This window comes from Dendropsophus ebraccatus, chromosome 1, assembly GCF_027789765.1.
Source record: "Dendropsophus ebraccatus isolate aDenEbr1 chromosome 1, aDenEbr1.pat, whole genome shotgun sequence".
Taxonomy (NCBI): domain Eukaryota; kingdom Metazoa; phylum Chordata; class Amphibia; order Anura; family Hylidae; genus Dendropsophus; species Dendropsophus ebraccatus.
In genome coordinates, this window is record NC_091454.1 from 108,904,136 (window position 1) to 108,918,258 (window position 14,123).

General features: G+C 41.4%; 1 protein-coding gene across 1 annotated transcript in view; it reads right to left on the bottom strand.

Moving 5' to 3' along the window:
• The window catches only part of LOC138796900 (V-type proton ATPase subunit S1-like), a 70,286-nt gene that overhangs the window by 38,942 nt on the left and 17,221 nt on the right, over window positions 1-14,123 (bottom strand). The window lies entirely within an intron of this gene.

A 14,123-nucleotide genomic window follows, 5' to 3' on the forward strand; every position in this document is an offset into this window, starting at 1 on the left:
GTTAGCATTACATATTCAGTGAAATAATAAGATTCAGTTGGAGTAATCTAAGTGTGTCTTGGCAAACTATCTTATTCACTGTGTTCTTTTAAAAGCACAAAAATGCAGTGTTATGGCTGTTACTGTACTGTAAGCTGTCAGTTATAGGAAAACTCATGGGATTTCAGGGTAAGAAGAGAAAGAGTAAGGTCTCACAAAACACACACACATACTAGCACAAACTTGTATATGTCAGTAGCAGAAGCCCAAGTTCTGATATGGTGATGGGCCCCTATTGTCTTATGGCCTCAAAAACTAGCAGTCAGCAACTTCAGTTTAAAGTATTTTGGAGCAAATCACTTATTCAAGGGATTATTTTTTATAAATCTATTTATAAATCACCTATTACTTTTTTGTGACCTTTTAACCCCACAAATACCAAAAGCAGACATATTTATAACAGTACTGAAGAGTCTAAAGAGTCTCTAAGAGAGGGTAAGTGCGGTAGCCTGTCTATTAAAAAGACCTGGTCAATCCTGCCTTCAAAAAGGCTACAACATTCAAGAATGGTAGATGTACTGGTGAAAGGCCTGGTCAATTCTGCCTTCAAAAAGGCTACTAAAGCATCCAAGGAAGGATAGAAGCTACTGGTGAAAGACCTGGTCAATCCTGCCTTCAAAAAGGCTAAAACAACATCCAAGGAAGGATAGAAGCTACTGGTGAAAAGCCTAGTCAATCCTGCCTTCAAAAAGGCTAATACCAAATCCATGGAAGGATAGAAGCTACTGTTGAAAGGCCTGGTCAATCCTGCCTTCAAAATGGCTAAAACATCCAAGGAAGGTAGAAGGTGCTGTTTAGCAGTTTGAGCACCGCCTGTTGGCGCTTACCCACGGCACTGCTGCTGCGCCTAAAACTAAAATAGCCGGATTATGGCTAGATTAGAGATGCGCAAATACGATTTGATCGAGTAGGCATTCGATCGAATATTGCGGTATTCGAAAGATTCGAATTCAATCGAGTAGTGAGGCAAATACGCGGGAAATATTCGAAAGCCCCCCCATTGCAGTTGGCGCTTTTTTTTAATCCAATGACCATGCAGGGAGGCCGTGAGGGACCCTGGGAGTATGCACGCAACGCGAAACCGGCGTATACCCTCATATGATAGCTGAACCACATGACCTCAAATCTTAAATACTTGCCTCCCGCCTCTCGACCGCAGATGAGCTTTCAACCTAGCCAGGGAAAGATCTTGCAGCAGGGAGAGATAGGTTTTAGTAGCGTTTTGGTTAGGCAGGATTACTACAGAACCCAAAAGTCCTTTTCAGGGCTAAGATCAAGCGAAAAAGTCATCTCTGAATCAAAAGCACTTCTCAGTGTTAAGAAATAGATGATATAACAGCAGCATCAGTATCAGCAGGTGTATTCATTCCAGTACCCTGTGTGTACAAGTGATTTATAATGTCCCTGTTTAACACCACTAGGGGCACATTATACATACTGTTCCAGTAGCCCACTATGGGCACTTGATATATACTGTTTCAGTAGTCCAGTAAAAGGCACGTGATACATATTGTTCCAGTAGCCCAGAAAAAGGCACGTCATACATACTGTTCCAGTAACGTTCGTACAGCATTACGCGTGATACGCGCGAATAACATCGAATCTGCGGACGCACATTGAAAATTCTCGAAAGTCGAATATTTCACTACTCGCTGATCTCTAGGCTAGATTTAGCCTCACCCCCTCATGCAGTTGTGCGTGAGAGGAATATCTTTGGAGATAGGGACGAAGAATAACAATACAGTCAATACAGGCCCCGGAATTTGAGTTGATCGAATGAATACACTTTCAATCCTTTAAAGAGTCTCTAAGAGAGGGAAAGTGCGGTAGCCTGTCTATTAAAAAGACTTGGTCAATCCTGCCTTCAAAAAGGCCACTACAACATCCAAGGAAGGATAGAAGCTACTGGTGAAAGGCCTGGTCAATCCTACCTTCAAAAAGGCCACTACAACATCCAAGGAAGGATAGAAGCTACTGGTGAAAGGCCTGGTCAATCCTACCTTCAAAAAGGCTAATACAACATAATAATAATAATAATAAATTTATTTGTATAGCGCCAACAGATTCCACAGCGCTTTTTTTTTCTATGCATACAGTACAGAGGTACATAATACGCTGTTAAATTGGAATAAATAAGTACATAGTTAATAAAAATAACAAAAAAAAATACAAAATACAGAGTATAGACGAGACCTGCTCGTTGGAGCTTACAGACTAATTTTCATAGACACCAGGCATAAGTGCTTTATTTGTCCATGGTCCAGCCATTGTACATAATTAGAATTACAGGATGAGCCAGTAACAACGCCAATGTCTGATGCAGGTAAACATATAAAGTGCAGGAACAGTCAGAGAAATAGAGCAAGGGAAACAGAAGGGGGAAACAGTTTAGGGAACGTTATAAGCGAGCCTGAAGAGATGAGTCTTCAGGGCACGCTTGAAACTATGGGCATTGAGTATTAGTCTGATGTGTTTGGGTAGGGCATTCCAGAAAATTGGTGCAGCACGAGAGAAGTCTTGGAGGCGGGAATGAGAGGTTCTGATTATGGAGGATATTAAGGTTAGATCATTTGCAGAGCGCAGAGCACGGGAAGGATGGTAGGTGGAGATGAGGGAGGAGATGTATGGAGGGGCAGAGTTGTGGAGAGCTTTATGGGTGAGGGTGAGGAGCTTGAAGTGGATTCTGGATTTGATGGGTAACCAGTGCAGTGACTGGCACAGAGGAGAGACATCGGTATAGCGGCTGGAGAGGAAGATGAGTCTGACTGCTGCATTCAGGATAGACTGGAGAGGGGAGAGCTTAGACAGAGGAAGACCGATTAGTAGGGAGTTACAGTAGTCAAGACGGGAGTGGATCAGGGCGACAGTCAGAGTCTGAGCAGTGTCAGTGGTGAGGAATGGGCGGATTCTGGAGATGTTTTTGAGATGGAGATGACAGGAGCGTGTAAGAGCTTGGATATAGGGAGTAAAGGATAGATTGGAGTCCAACAAAACCCCCAGACATCGAGCCTGATGCACAGGAGTGATGCTAGTACCACAGACTGAGAGGGAGATGTCGGGTTTAGGAAGGAAAGGAAGCAAAGGAAGGATAGAAGCTACTGGTGAAAGGCCTGGTACACTCTGTGACACCCCCTTTACACTCTGCAAGCAGTAGTGAACTTAAATATGGTCTGAGTAAAAAAGACAGAATTCTGGAAATATACTAGTGGTCCCACTAGTTTTGGGGGGGCTGTGGGATACAATCTAGTGGTGGCTGCACCAATACACTCTGTGACACCCCCTTTACACTGTGCAAGCCAAGCAGTAGTGAACTTAGATATGCCCTGTATAAGAAATACAGAAATCAGAAAATTTAGTAGATGTCACACTAGTTTTTAGGGGGCTGTGAGATACAGTACAATCTGGTGGTGGCTGCACCAATACACTCTGTGACACCCCGTTTACACTCTGCAAGCAGCAGTTAACTTAGATATAGCTTGAGTAAGAAAGACAAAAATCTGGAAATATACTAATGGTCCCAATAGTTTTTGGGGGGCTGTGAGATACAATCTAGTGGTGGCTGCACCAATACACTCTGTGACACCCTCTTTACACTGTGCAAGCAGTAGTGAACTTAGATATGCCTTGTGTAAGAAATACAGAAATCAGAAAATATAGTACAGGGCCCACTGGTTTTTAGGGGTCTGTGAGTTACAATCTAGTGGTGGCTGCACCTATACATACTCTGTGACACCCCCTTTACACTCTGCAAGCAGTGGTGAACTTAAATATGGCTTGAGTAAGAAAGACAGAATTCTGGAAATATACTAGTGGTCCCAATAGTTTTTGGGGGGCTGTGAGATACAAACTGGTGGTGGCTGCACCAATACACTCTGTGACACCCCCTTTACACTCTGCAAGCAGTGGTGAACTTAAAGAGGACCTGTCACCCCCCCCCGTGCCGGGGTGACAGGCTCCCGACCCCCCCGCTAGAGCACCTTATACTTGAGATGGTTTGGTGAAGGAGATTTCAGCACCCGAAGCCCAGCGTGCACGCTCCTGAGATGAGTCCAACTCTCAAAGAGACTGACTGGTGAGTCTGATGCTCCGTCATTCTCTATGAGTGTTGGACTCATCTCAGGAGCGCAGAGGTCAGACACTTCCTGGTCTTGAGAAGGGACTTGGGATGTGACATGTCAGGCCTATTCAGCCAATAAGTGGCTGTAGTGTTGTCCCACCTCTAACGATTAATGGCTGAGCTGTCATGTCACATCCCAAGTCCAGTCTCAAGACCAGGAAGCGGCCAGACACCCTCTCCCCGGGCGTTCTGAAAAAAATGGATCCCAGCCAGAGTTCTCCTTTGAATAAGTTAAATGTCTTATACAATACAATTAATGTATTGCTACTATTTTTCTTTTGCTTTTCATTAAAATTGAATTTTATAATATCTTAATATACTCTCAGAATATATATGTACATTGGATATTACCTTTTGTTCTCAAACCTAAATGATATTGTGATAAGTGTAAACGCCATGGAAGGTTCTAATACGGGGAAGAATAAAGCATATTGGATATGTTCCCAATACTGTAAATACGCTAGCAAATTATTTCTACTGACAACACAGCATGGTGGTGCACTGTGCCAAACAATGTGCTTATTTCTGAGGAGGCCACTTCTCTTGAAATCAATAAGATTTATGATGTCCAGCCAATTTCTGTCATGAAATGTGCTTTTAGAACATTTGTCCCTAGGAAGTAAAATGTGATCACTGCTATCCCTACTGGTAACACATTAGTGGCAAGATTTAAAAATAGAATCTCAGTCCTTAAATAAGTATACCACATTCAGCATGCTTCTTTAAACCTACTACTATTTGTAAAGCATATGCTGTATATCATTTGTGGTGTGAAGTAAGATACATTTTTTACTGAAGTGCTGCCTCTTGTGTTTATTTGGATTTCCTCGGACGTGGGTCCAGTCCGTTGAGGTGGGCATTCATCTCTATCAAGCTGTGATATCCTTGTGCTGCTTTGCCCTTTTGTATTTGTTCTTTTTCACTATCACTCAGAAACAATCCCCTAATATTAGATCCAATCTCATCTCTCACTAATAGGCGTTGTTCACACAGAGTCAAAAATAGAGAAAAGGTGGACGGTTTTGCTTTTTAAAAAACGTCCAGTATTGCCGCAATTCAACTGACTGCAGTGCAATGCACTGAAGTCAATGAAAAGACGCACGTCCAATGCACACAATGTATTGAATAACGGACTTTATCGCCGCGGACATCAATAATGATCATGATAATTATTTTCGGACGTCTTTTGCAAATAGCGGACGCTTTTTATTAGTTGTTCTTACACAGTTTTTCTTTTGTCACCGTTCTTTCTCCGTTTTTACTGTTAAATTCAATGGACTTTTTAATTAGGCCGTACCCAAAGGGCAATTAGTAACCCAAACTAGACTAATGTACCAACAGCATTAAGGGGAGGCCAGACAGCTAAATGAGGTCTGTTTTTTTTAGACTCAAAATGACAGATGTAATTTTAAAGTGAACTTAAAAAATTTGTGTGAACATAGTGTGAAATACTGTTATGACCCTCATGACTATCCCATGCATATAACTTGCCAATTCCTGGGAGCAAAGTGCTAAATACTGTGCTAAGCCATATAAAATGTTCCTGGTGGTCAGTCACTTTACTGGTGTTGCGGCACAGTATTCCTCCATCTGGCAACAGCATGGTACTAAATTAATGGCATCTGAGCAGCATAGAAAGAAAAATCTTTCTTTTAGGATGTTTCTTTAAAAAATAAGTTATAAAATGATCAGTACTGATGTAAATTCGCAAGCAAGTATAGTTTGACAGCAAGTATAATGCTACTGCTGAGTTGCTGACCTACAGAGGTATATACCACAATGCAGATCACAAGACTTTCCATGGTTATTTTTTAGCAGTTACTCTGGCTATAACTGGTCGGGACCAGGATCTATGTGTATGCTAGTCACAAAACTCCACCCTGTCTGTTGATATATAAACTGTGACAAGTTAAGAGCTGGAATAAACTGCTTGGAATAAGCTCTTCACACAGTATGCATTTTCTGTGTTCACTGCACTCAGGTATAGAAACTCAACCAACCACTTCAAGAGGGTTTGTTTTCCTAAAATACAACTTATTTATACACAAACAATCTTTAATAGTTATAAGGTTAGCATGTTTTGTGCTTGAAAAGTAAAGTCACATGAAGTATAATACATTGAACAAAGCAACTAAATGTTTATGGCTATGCTCACATGACGTTTCTTCAGTCCACTTTTTTTTCTCAAATGAGGGTCATTTATACATGCAAATCATCCTTGTCCTACTAAACTTCATATTTAGTACAGTTAAATAAATATGCAAAATCTTATTTAGTGGGTCATTCCCCCCCAACTGATATAGGTACATTTGTAGAGCATGTCCAGGTAAATATTTTTGCCGTCAAATAAATACGCTTGTGGGGGGGGAAAAAACTTTACATGTAAATAGTGGGCAGGTTTGTACTTCCTTCCTAAGTATGTATGAAGGCTGGCAATAATTTTTATGTTTTGGAAGAACATTTGCTTAATTTTGGGGTCATTCATCAGTGTGATTACTTTATGTCCACAAATCTGAGGCCATGACAAAGTTTCTCAATGTCCATAACATTAACATATTAGAGTGGTCGGGTAATTGGTCTGACCTTAATAACATAGAAAATGCCTGGAATGCCAGGTTCAAGAGACACGACTCGGCAACATCATTAATCTAAAGGAGTCGCTGAAGACACTGTCTTCAGCGCCTCCAAGTGCTTCGCCAGCCTTGCTGAATCCATGCCTAAAGGACTGCAGATGGTGATAAAATGTAAGAGTGACATGACAAAATTCTAATTGTACCAAATATCTACAGTCCAGTCATACACTTAAATGTTAAGATTGTGTTTTTGTTGAATTATATATATATATATATATATATATATATATATATATATATATATATGTAAAATATATAAAGATGGAGATATATATATAAGACAGACCACTGCTTTTAGAACAGAGTGGTGGTTGATAACCTCCTAGACAATAAACTGTCAACAAGGGGAGGTAAAGAGCAGCATATCAGGAAAGAAGGCATGTTTGCTAAATTTATGTATTTGTAAAAAGGCTAGGTTCACACTATGCTGTTCTTTTAACATTTAAAGGAAAAAAGAAAAAATGTAGTGTAAACCTAGCTTAACTTGACATGCCCTACTAGCTTACTTATATTAGTTGAGCTTGAAATACACCTTTAACTCCTTAAGGTCAAAGCCAATTTTCGTTTTTGTGCTTTTGCTTTTTCTACTTTGAAAGGCCATAGCACTCTTATTTTTACCTAGAGACCCACATGAGCCCTTATTTTTTGTGACACCAATTGTACTTTGCAATGACTGACTTTATTTTACCATAAAATATGCTGCGAAACCAGAAAAAAAATCATTTGCGCTGTCATATTGAAAATGAAAAAAGGAATTTGTTTTCATTTCAGGAAGTTTCGTGTTTACGACGCTCGCCCTGGGGTAAAAATGACTTGTTATGTCTGTTCCTCAAGTCATTACGATTACAACCATATATAACATGTATAACCTTTCTTTTATGTGATGGCTTGTAAAAAATTCAAACCATTGTTAACAAATATATGTTCCTTAAAATCGCTCCATTCCCAGGCTTATAGCGCTTTTATTCTTTGGTCTATGGGGCTGTGTGAGGTGTCATTTTTTGTGCCATGATGCGTTCTTTCTATCGGTACCTTGATTGCGCACATGCGACTTTTTGATTGCTTTTTATTACATTTTTTCTGGATTTGATGCGACCAAAAATGCGCCGCTTACCGTGCGAGATCAGGAATGTGATTAATAGTTCGAGCGATTATGCGCGTGGCAATACCAAATATGTTTATTTATTTATATTTATAAAATGGGAAAAGGGGGGTGATTTGGACTTTTAATAGGGGAGGGGATTTTTTATTAATAAAAAACATTTTTCCTTTTTTTTTTTTTTACTTTAACTAGAAGTCCCCCTGGGGGACTTGTATATACACAGCACTGATCTCTTATAGAGATCAATGCTGTGTATATACACAGCAAAGATCAGTGAGATCGGTGATAGATTGCTTTGGCCTGCTGCAGGGGACAGCAATCTATTGCCGAGCTGGGAGCAGCATCATTGCGACGCTGAGGCCCGGCACAGGCAGAAGGACGGATCTTCCCCCCACGATCACATCGCGGGGGGAGATCCGACCCACTTGACACCAGGGATGCACAGAGCAAAACCTTTAAATGCAGCTGTCAGATTTGACAGCTGCATTTAGAGGCTTAATTAGCTGGCGCAGCAATGGGACCCGTGCCGGCTAATAGAGGCACTGCCCGGCTGCAGATAACAGCCGGGAGCAGCTCCACTCAGAGCGGGGTCCCAGCGGGACCCCTCTCTGAACTCCCCCTGCGGCACCATGACGTATCAGATATGTCTTGGGTCGCTAAGGGGTTAAAGGCCCTTACATTACAGCAAGTGATTATCAGCCATTAGGGCCAATAATTGCTTGATGTAATAAATCCTGTTAAAAGGCAACGATCAGCTGAAATGTACAATGTTGGCTAATTCTTGTCTTTCAATATGTTAAAAAAAATTGGAACAATTAACAACGGTCTGCTGGTTGTCACTAGGTGTAATAGAAGCAGAGGCAGCAGACCACTACTATCTTCTATGGGCCACTCCTGCAGTTCCCCAGCCCCCCCCCCCCCGTCCTTACCCACTTGCTGTTGATACATTTAACAGTGTCGGCAGCGTAAGGGGAACGAGGAGCAAGCGAGCGTTGATCGGACAGGTAAGCGCTCGCTTGCTCCTAAACATCAGCCCATGTAATAGGGACTTTAGGCTATCTTCACACATAGTATTTCTCTCAGTCTTTTGGCCAGTCTTTTTTCAACCAAAACCGGGATTCAGTTGAAAAAAAAAAAAAAACTCTGCGCAAATCTTTCCATTATAATTTTGCCCCGTCAGTTCCACTCCTGGTTTTGGTTGAAAAAAGACCGACCAAAAGAGTGACAGAAACATTATCCAGGCTTAGGAAAACATAGTCGCTTTCTTTCAAAAAACAACAAGGGGGAGATTTATCAAACATGGTGTGCAGTAGAACTGGCTCAGTTGCCCCTAGCAACCAGTTGGATCCCACTTTTAATTTTCCAAAGAGTCTGTGAGGAATAAAAAGTGGAATCTGATTGGTTGCTAGGGGCAACTGAGCCAGTTCTACTTTACACCATGTTTGATAAATCTCCCCCCAAGACTTTTGTCTCCAGTTTGGGTGGGGTTTTGCAAAACCACACAACACATGGAGATAAAAGTTGTGCTGTTTCTGGAAGAAAGCAGACATGCTTTTTTTTTACTCGTTTAACAAAATTATTTATTTATTTTTAGTGCCACGGTACATGTAAAATAGGTGACTAATACATACTATGTCAACATACATATAAAACAGTTAAATGAACATATACAGTAGAAAGCAGAACATTTTTGTAGGATCAGGGGCCCCTCTGTTTACTTTCTACTAGTATGTACTGTTATATTTGATGTGTACTCATCGTAATGCTTGGATTAATGAATGGTTACTTAGTGTTTTACTAAAATTGTAATGAACAAATGTTCATTAACTAATGAACCTGAATAAATAATTAAACAAATTAATAAATAACATTGTGGCATAGAACATGAGGAATATAATAGGTCAAAGTTCAAACAGTAGTTAGTGTAAAGCTGGAATAGCTGTAAAGGTACACATAAGAGCAAAGCTAGCTGAACCCTGACCAGCTATTGCCTGTGCATTGAGGTGTGTTGCTTGATGTTGAGGGACGGAATGATATGAACATAATGAAATGTAATGCCTCATCTGCTTTGTTTTCAAAAGAGAAAAGATGCAGTGTCACCAGTGTGTCTTACAGGGGCTTGTTCCCATCCACTCAGTATGAACACATGGACACTCAGCAGGTTTGATAGTGTGCATATGTATAGGGAGTATGGTAGAAATCGTTATTAGCCTGCAACTATTTAGGCTAGGTTCACACTACGTAAGTTTCCGGCCGTAGCGCGTTCCGTGAATAAGCGGCCGGAGATTTACGTAGTTTGCGTACAATGGAAAGTATAGTATATACGGCTGCACAGTTCACACTACGTAAGAACTTACGCCCGGATCGTATGCGGCGCCGTAAAAAATGAACCAGACCATTGTTTTGGGACGGAAATGCTACAACTTATGCCCGTAGCGTAACATGCGGTCCCGTACGGAGTGGTGATTTCTTCATTTTTGCACTTTGATTTGCCGATCCAAAAGGTTCTGTGGGGTGTCCGGGGCTAGCCGAAGATATCCAAGTAAAATACTGCTGTCAGATCGCTACATACGCCGCTCAGGAAGCGTATGTAGCTTACAGGCGTAAGTTCGCGGACCGTACGTAGCTGGCCGCAACTTGCGTAAATCCCGGCCGGAGTTTTACACGTATATGTCCGGCCGCGAAAAATATGCAGCCGTACATATACAGTATGTAGTGTGAACATAGCCTAAAGGTGTATGGCCACCTTAAGTCAAATGTTGGTTTAGCAGTAAACTGTATCCCTTAACCTAGAAATACAGTATTCATGCTCTAAAAAGGGGGTCATACTTGTGGCGCTCCAGCTTTTGTTGCAAAACGACAATTCCCATCATGCCTGGACAGCCAAAGCATGATGGAGCATGATGAAATCAAACATATGCAACCTGCTTGCTAAGAACTCACCTGCCATGGCTCCTGCGGCGTCATCTTCAGTCCCGGCTCCGTCGGTTGGCGCTAGGACTCAGCACCGACGCGGCCGCCCTAGCCGGGTGACGTCACGGAGACCCGACGGCGTCCCTGGTTACCAGGGACACCGCGGCTCCGAGTCACTCACGGCGGCCGCCCAGACTCTGCAGCTGAACGGCATTATGCTCGGGCTGAGGGGCGGATCGCTTCCCCACTCGGTCCGCAGCATGCCAGCTGCTGTGTGTTTGGGATCAGGAGGTCGGACCAATGGTGTGCTGGTCCGGCCTCCTGACCCAGTATAAAGTATTCTCACTAACCAGCTCACGTCGCTGGCTATTAGTTGTTTCTGATCCCAGCTCCCCAGTCCCCTGTATTCTGCCATACCCTTTCTCTATTGTCTTGCCTGGAATCTGACCTTTGCCTGTCCCCTGACTTCCCGTGTCTTTCTGATTTCGTTCGGTTTCTGACTTGGCTAATTGACTCCCCGCATTGTGTTTGTCTGTCTGTCTGCGTTTTATGTTTTTGCACGTATACAGCATAGGGATTGTCTTCGTGGTTGTCCGCGACCGCTTAGGATCGTCCGAGGCAAGTAGGCAGGTGTCAGTGGGTGGGATCAGATTCAGGGCCCACTGTCCCGTGTCTTGTCTTCACCTGCCTTTCTTGACACTGCTTCTATACAAGTTTGATTTAGATGTCTAATTCCAGATCCTAATTACTATTATTGAATATATATGGGTGGCTGAACATTCAAATGTATCCATACCCTAGGCTTTAATGTGACAACTTTTTGTGAAAAATCACAATTCATTGCATGATTTTAAATTGGGGAAGCCTTGAAAAGATATTATTGATGAGTGGGATTAAATATACAGTGTTACCTTGGTTTAAGAGTAACTTGGTTTAAGAGCGTTTTGGTTTAAGAGCGCACAGTTTTTCAAAATTGTGACTTGGTTTAAGAACATTACTTTGGTTTAAGAGCTCCCTGTACTGGGTGGGAGCGTGAGTGGGGGAAGGGGCATGTTCTGCATAGCGGGGTCTACAGCACTGTACTCTGACCCAGGAAGTCTCCCTCACCTTCCAAATCATAGCAGGTCCTTTTCAGGCTGGGGCTTGCATCAGGGGACAGGACTGTGGAGGTAATGTCTCCATAGCTGTAACCCCTTTCTCCCCAGAGAGTGCTGCATGTATGTGCCCACATCTGCCCTTCTCATTCCTTCATGTTCCCTACAGTCTCTGTCAGCCCTTGTGTTTCCCATCCTCTCCATTACTGTACAGTAACTTATAATATCACATATTCTGCTGTTTCTGAATGTGTGTTTCATCTGTTTTGCATGTTATTCAGAATAATAAAGCATTATTTTTGGGGTGTGGAACCAATTGTCTGCATTTCTATGATTTCTTATGGGAAAATTTGCTTTGGTTTAAGAGTGGATTTGGATTACAAGTATGGTGCCGGAACAAATTATGCTTGTAATCCAAGGCACCACTGTACTAAAGATGCTTACAGAATGAGAATAACTGAAAATGCGGCCTAAGGCTTCACTCCAATATTAGACATTTTTAAGGCATGTTCACACACACAGTATTTCCCTCAGTCTTTTGGTCAGTCTTTTCTAAAACCAAAACCAGGAAAGGGTAGAAAACAAAAACTGTGCAAATCTTTCAATTATAATTTTGCCCTTTCCGTTCCACTCTTGATTTTGGTCAAAAAAATTTCTGACCAAAAGACTAACGGAACTGACTGAACATAGCCAAACTGTGCAAATCTTTCCATTATGATTTTGCCCTGTCAGGTCCACTAAAAGGCTATGTTCACACAACATTTATTTCTTTTTTTTTTTAAAGAACGCACGCTGATTGCAATAAAATCAGGGTCTGCTCTTTTCTGCAGTGGTGGCATTGCAATGTGTTCCGACCATTATTTTACCGTCCATTCTTTACAATGGACGTTAAAATAATGAACATGCCTATTATTTCCGAACGCTGTTTTCCCAACAGCTTCCGGAAAAAATACCTGTTCACACAATGTAAAATATGGCCAGCGGCCGTACATTAAATTGTAGTCAATGGTTAATTGAATTGGGGGCACATCCAACAGTGCCCACAATTCAATTGTAAAAAGATAATGTTCCTGCAGCAGTGTCGCCTGCAGGAACGTGCCAAACACTGCCCGCTGCCCAGCAGTATATCACTGTTATACGTAGTGTGAACATAGCCAAATACTCACAAAAATACTGACCAAAATATGATGTGTGAACATTGCCTAATGCAGATCTTTCTCTCTCTATATATATAGGCACAATACACACCACATGACAAAGCGCATTATGCAACTGAAAACAAGTCCAGAGCATAGATGGACATTTTTCTATAGACTTTAATATAGTACTTTATTATGGCCACATTTTATTCCTATTTTACTTTGTCATATTTTGCTTTTATTTTACTGTGTATAAACATAACCTCACAATGTTCCCAACACTATATATTGTTATCATCATAATATCTGTTCTTTTGATTATCAGTCACAAAGTGAAAATCTGCCCATTGTGCCAGGGATATATGAATACATTTCTAATTGGATTAGATTGCATCATGTAATGACAGCTATTGTGTTGATCCTCAAGGTAATACTGGAAATCAGAGTCATCAGTGTTTACATTTCCCACTATATTATATTTCACTAGGCTGGCTTCTAAATGCCATAAAATCTTGGAAAAATGTCAATAAAAACACCAGTGGCCAGTTGTTAGCTGGAGGTCAATGGAAGTTTACAATCTGCCTTACACACATCCAAAATGCAGCATGCTGAGGGTGTGGCATTTTTTTTTTTTTTGCAAACTTTGCAAATTTTTTCTATTATAGACTTCAATGGGATTGTTCTGGTTGTCTCAAAAACACCATTGCTGTGCGTATGGTGTTTTGTTTTTCTTGGCGTTTTTCTCATGTGATTGCAGAGTAAAAAAGTTCGGCACACAAAAAAGGTCACTCACACATAAAAGTCAAAAACAACAGAGAAAATGCCAGAAAAAAACGTGAATGCATGGAAGTAACACACTGGCAATTTTCCTGAGGTTTTTTTTGGAGGCATGAAAAACGTCACATGAAAATGATATGTGAGGGCACCCTCAAGAAAGTACACAGCTACAAAACTCAACAGAACCCATTCCACACAGGTATGTTTATACCACATTGCTATTGTTAGGACATGATCAGGGGTTTTAATACATAATAAAAGTCCACCTCAACTAATGTATTAAACAACTGCATGAAACCATCCATATAG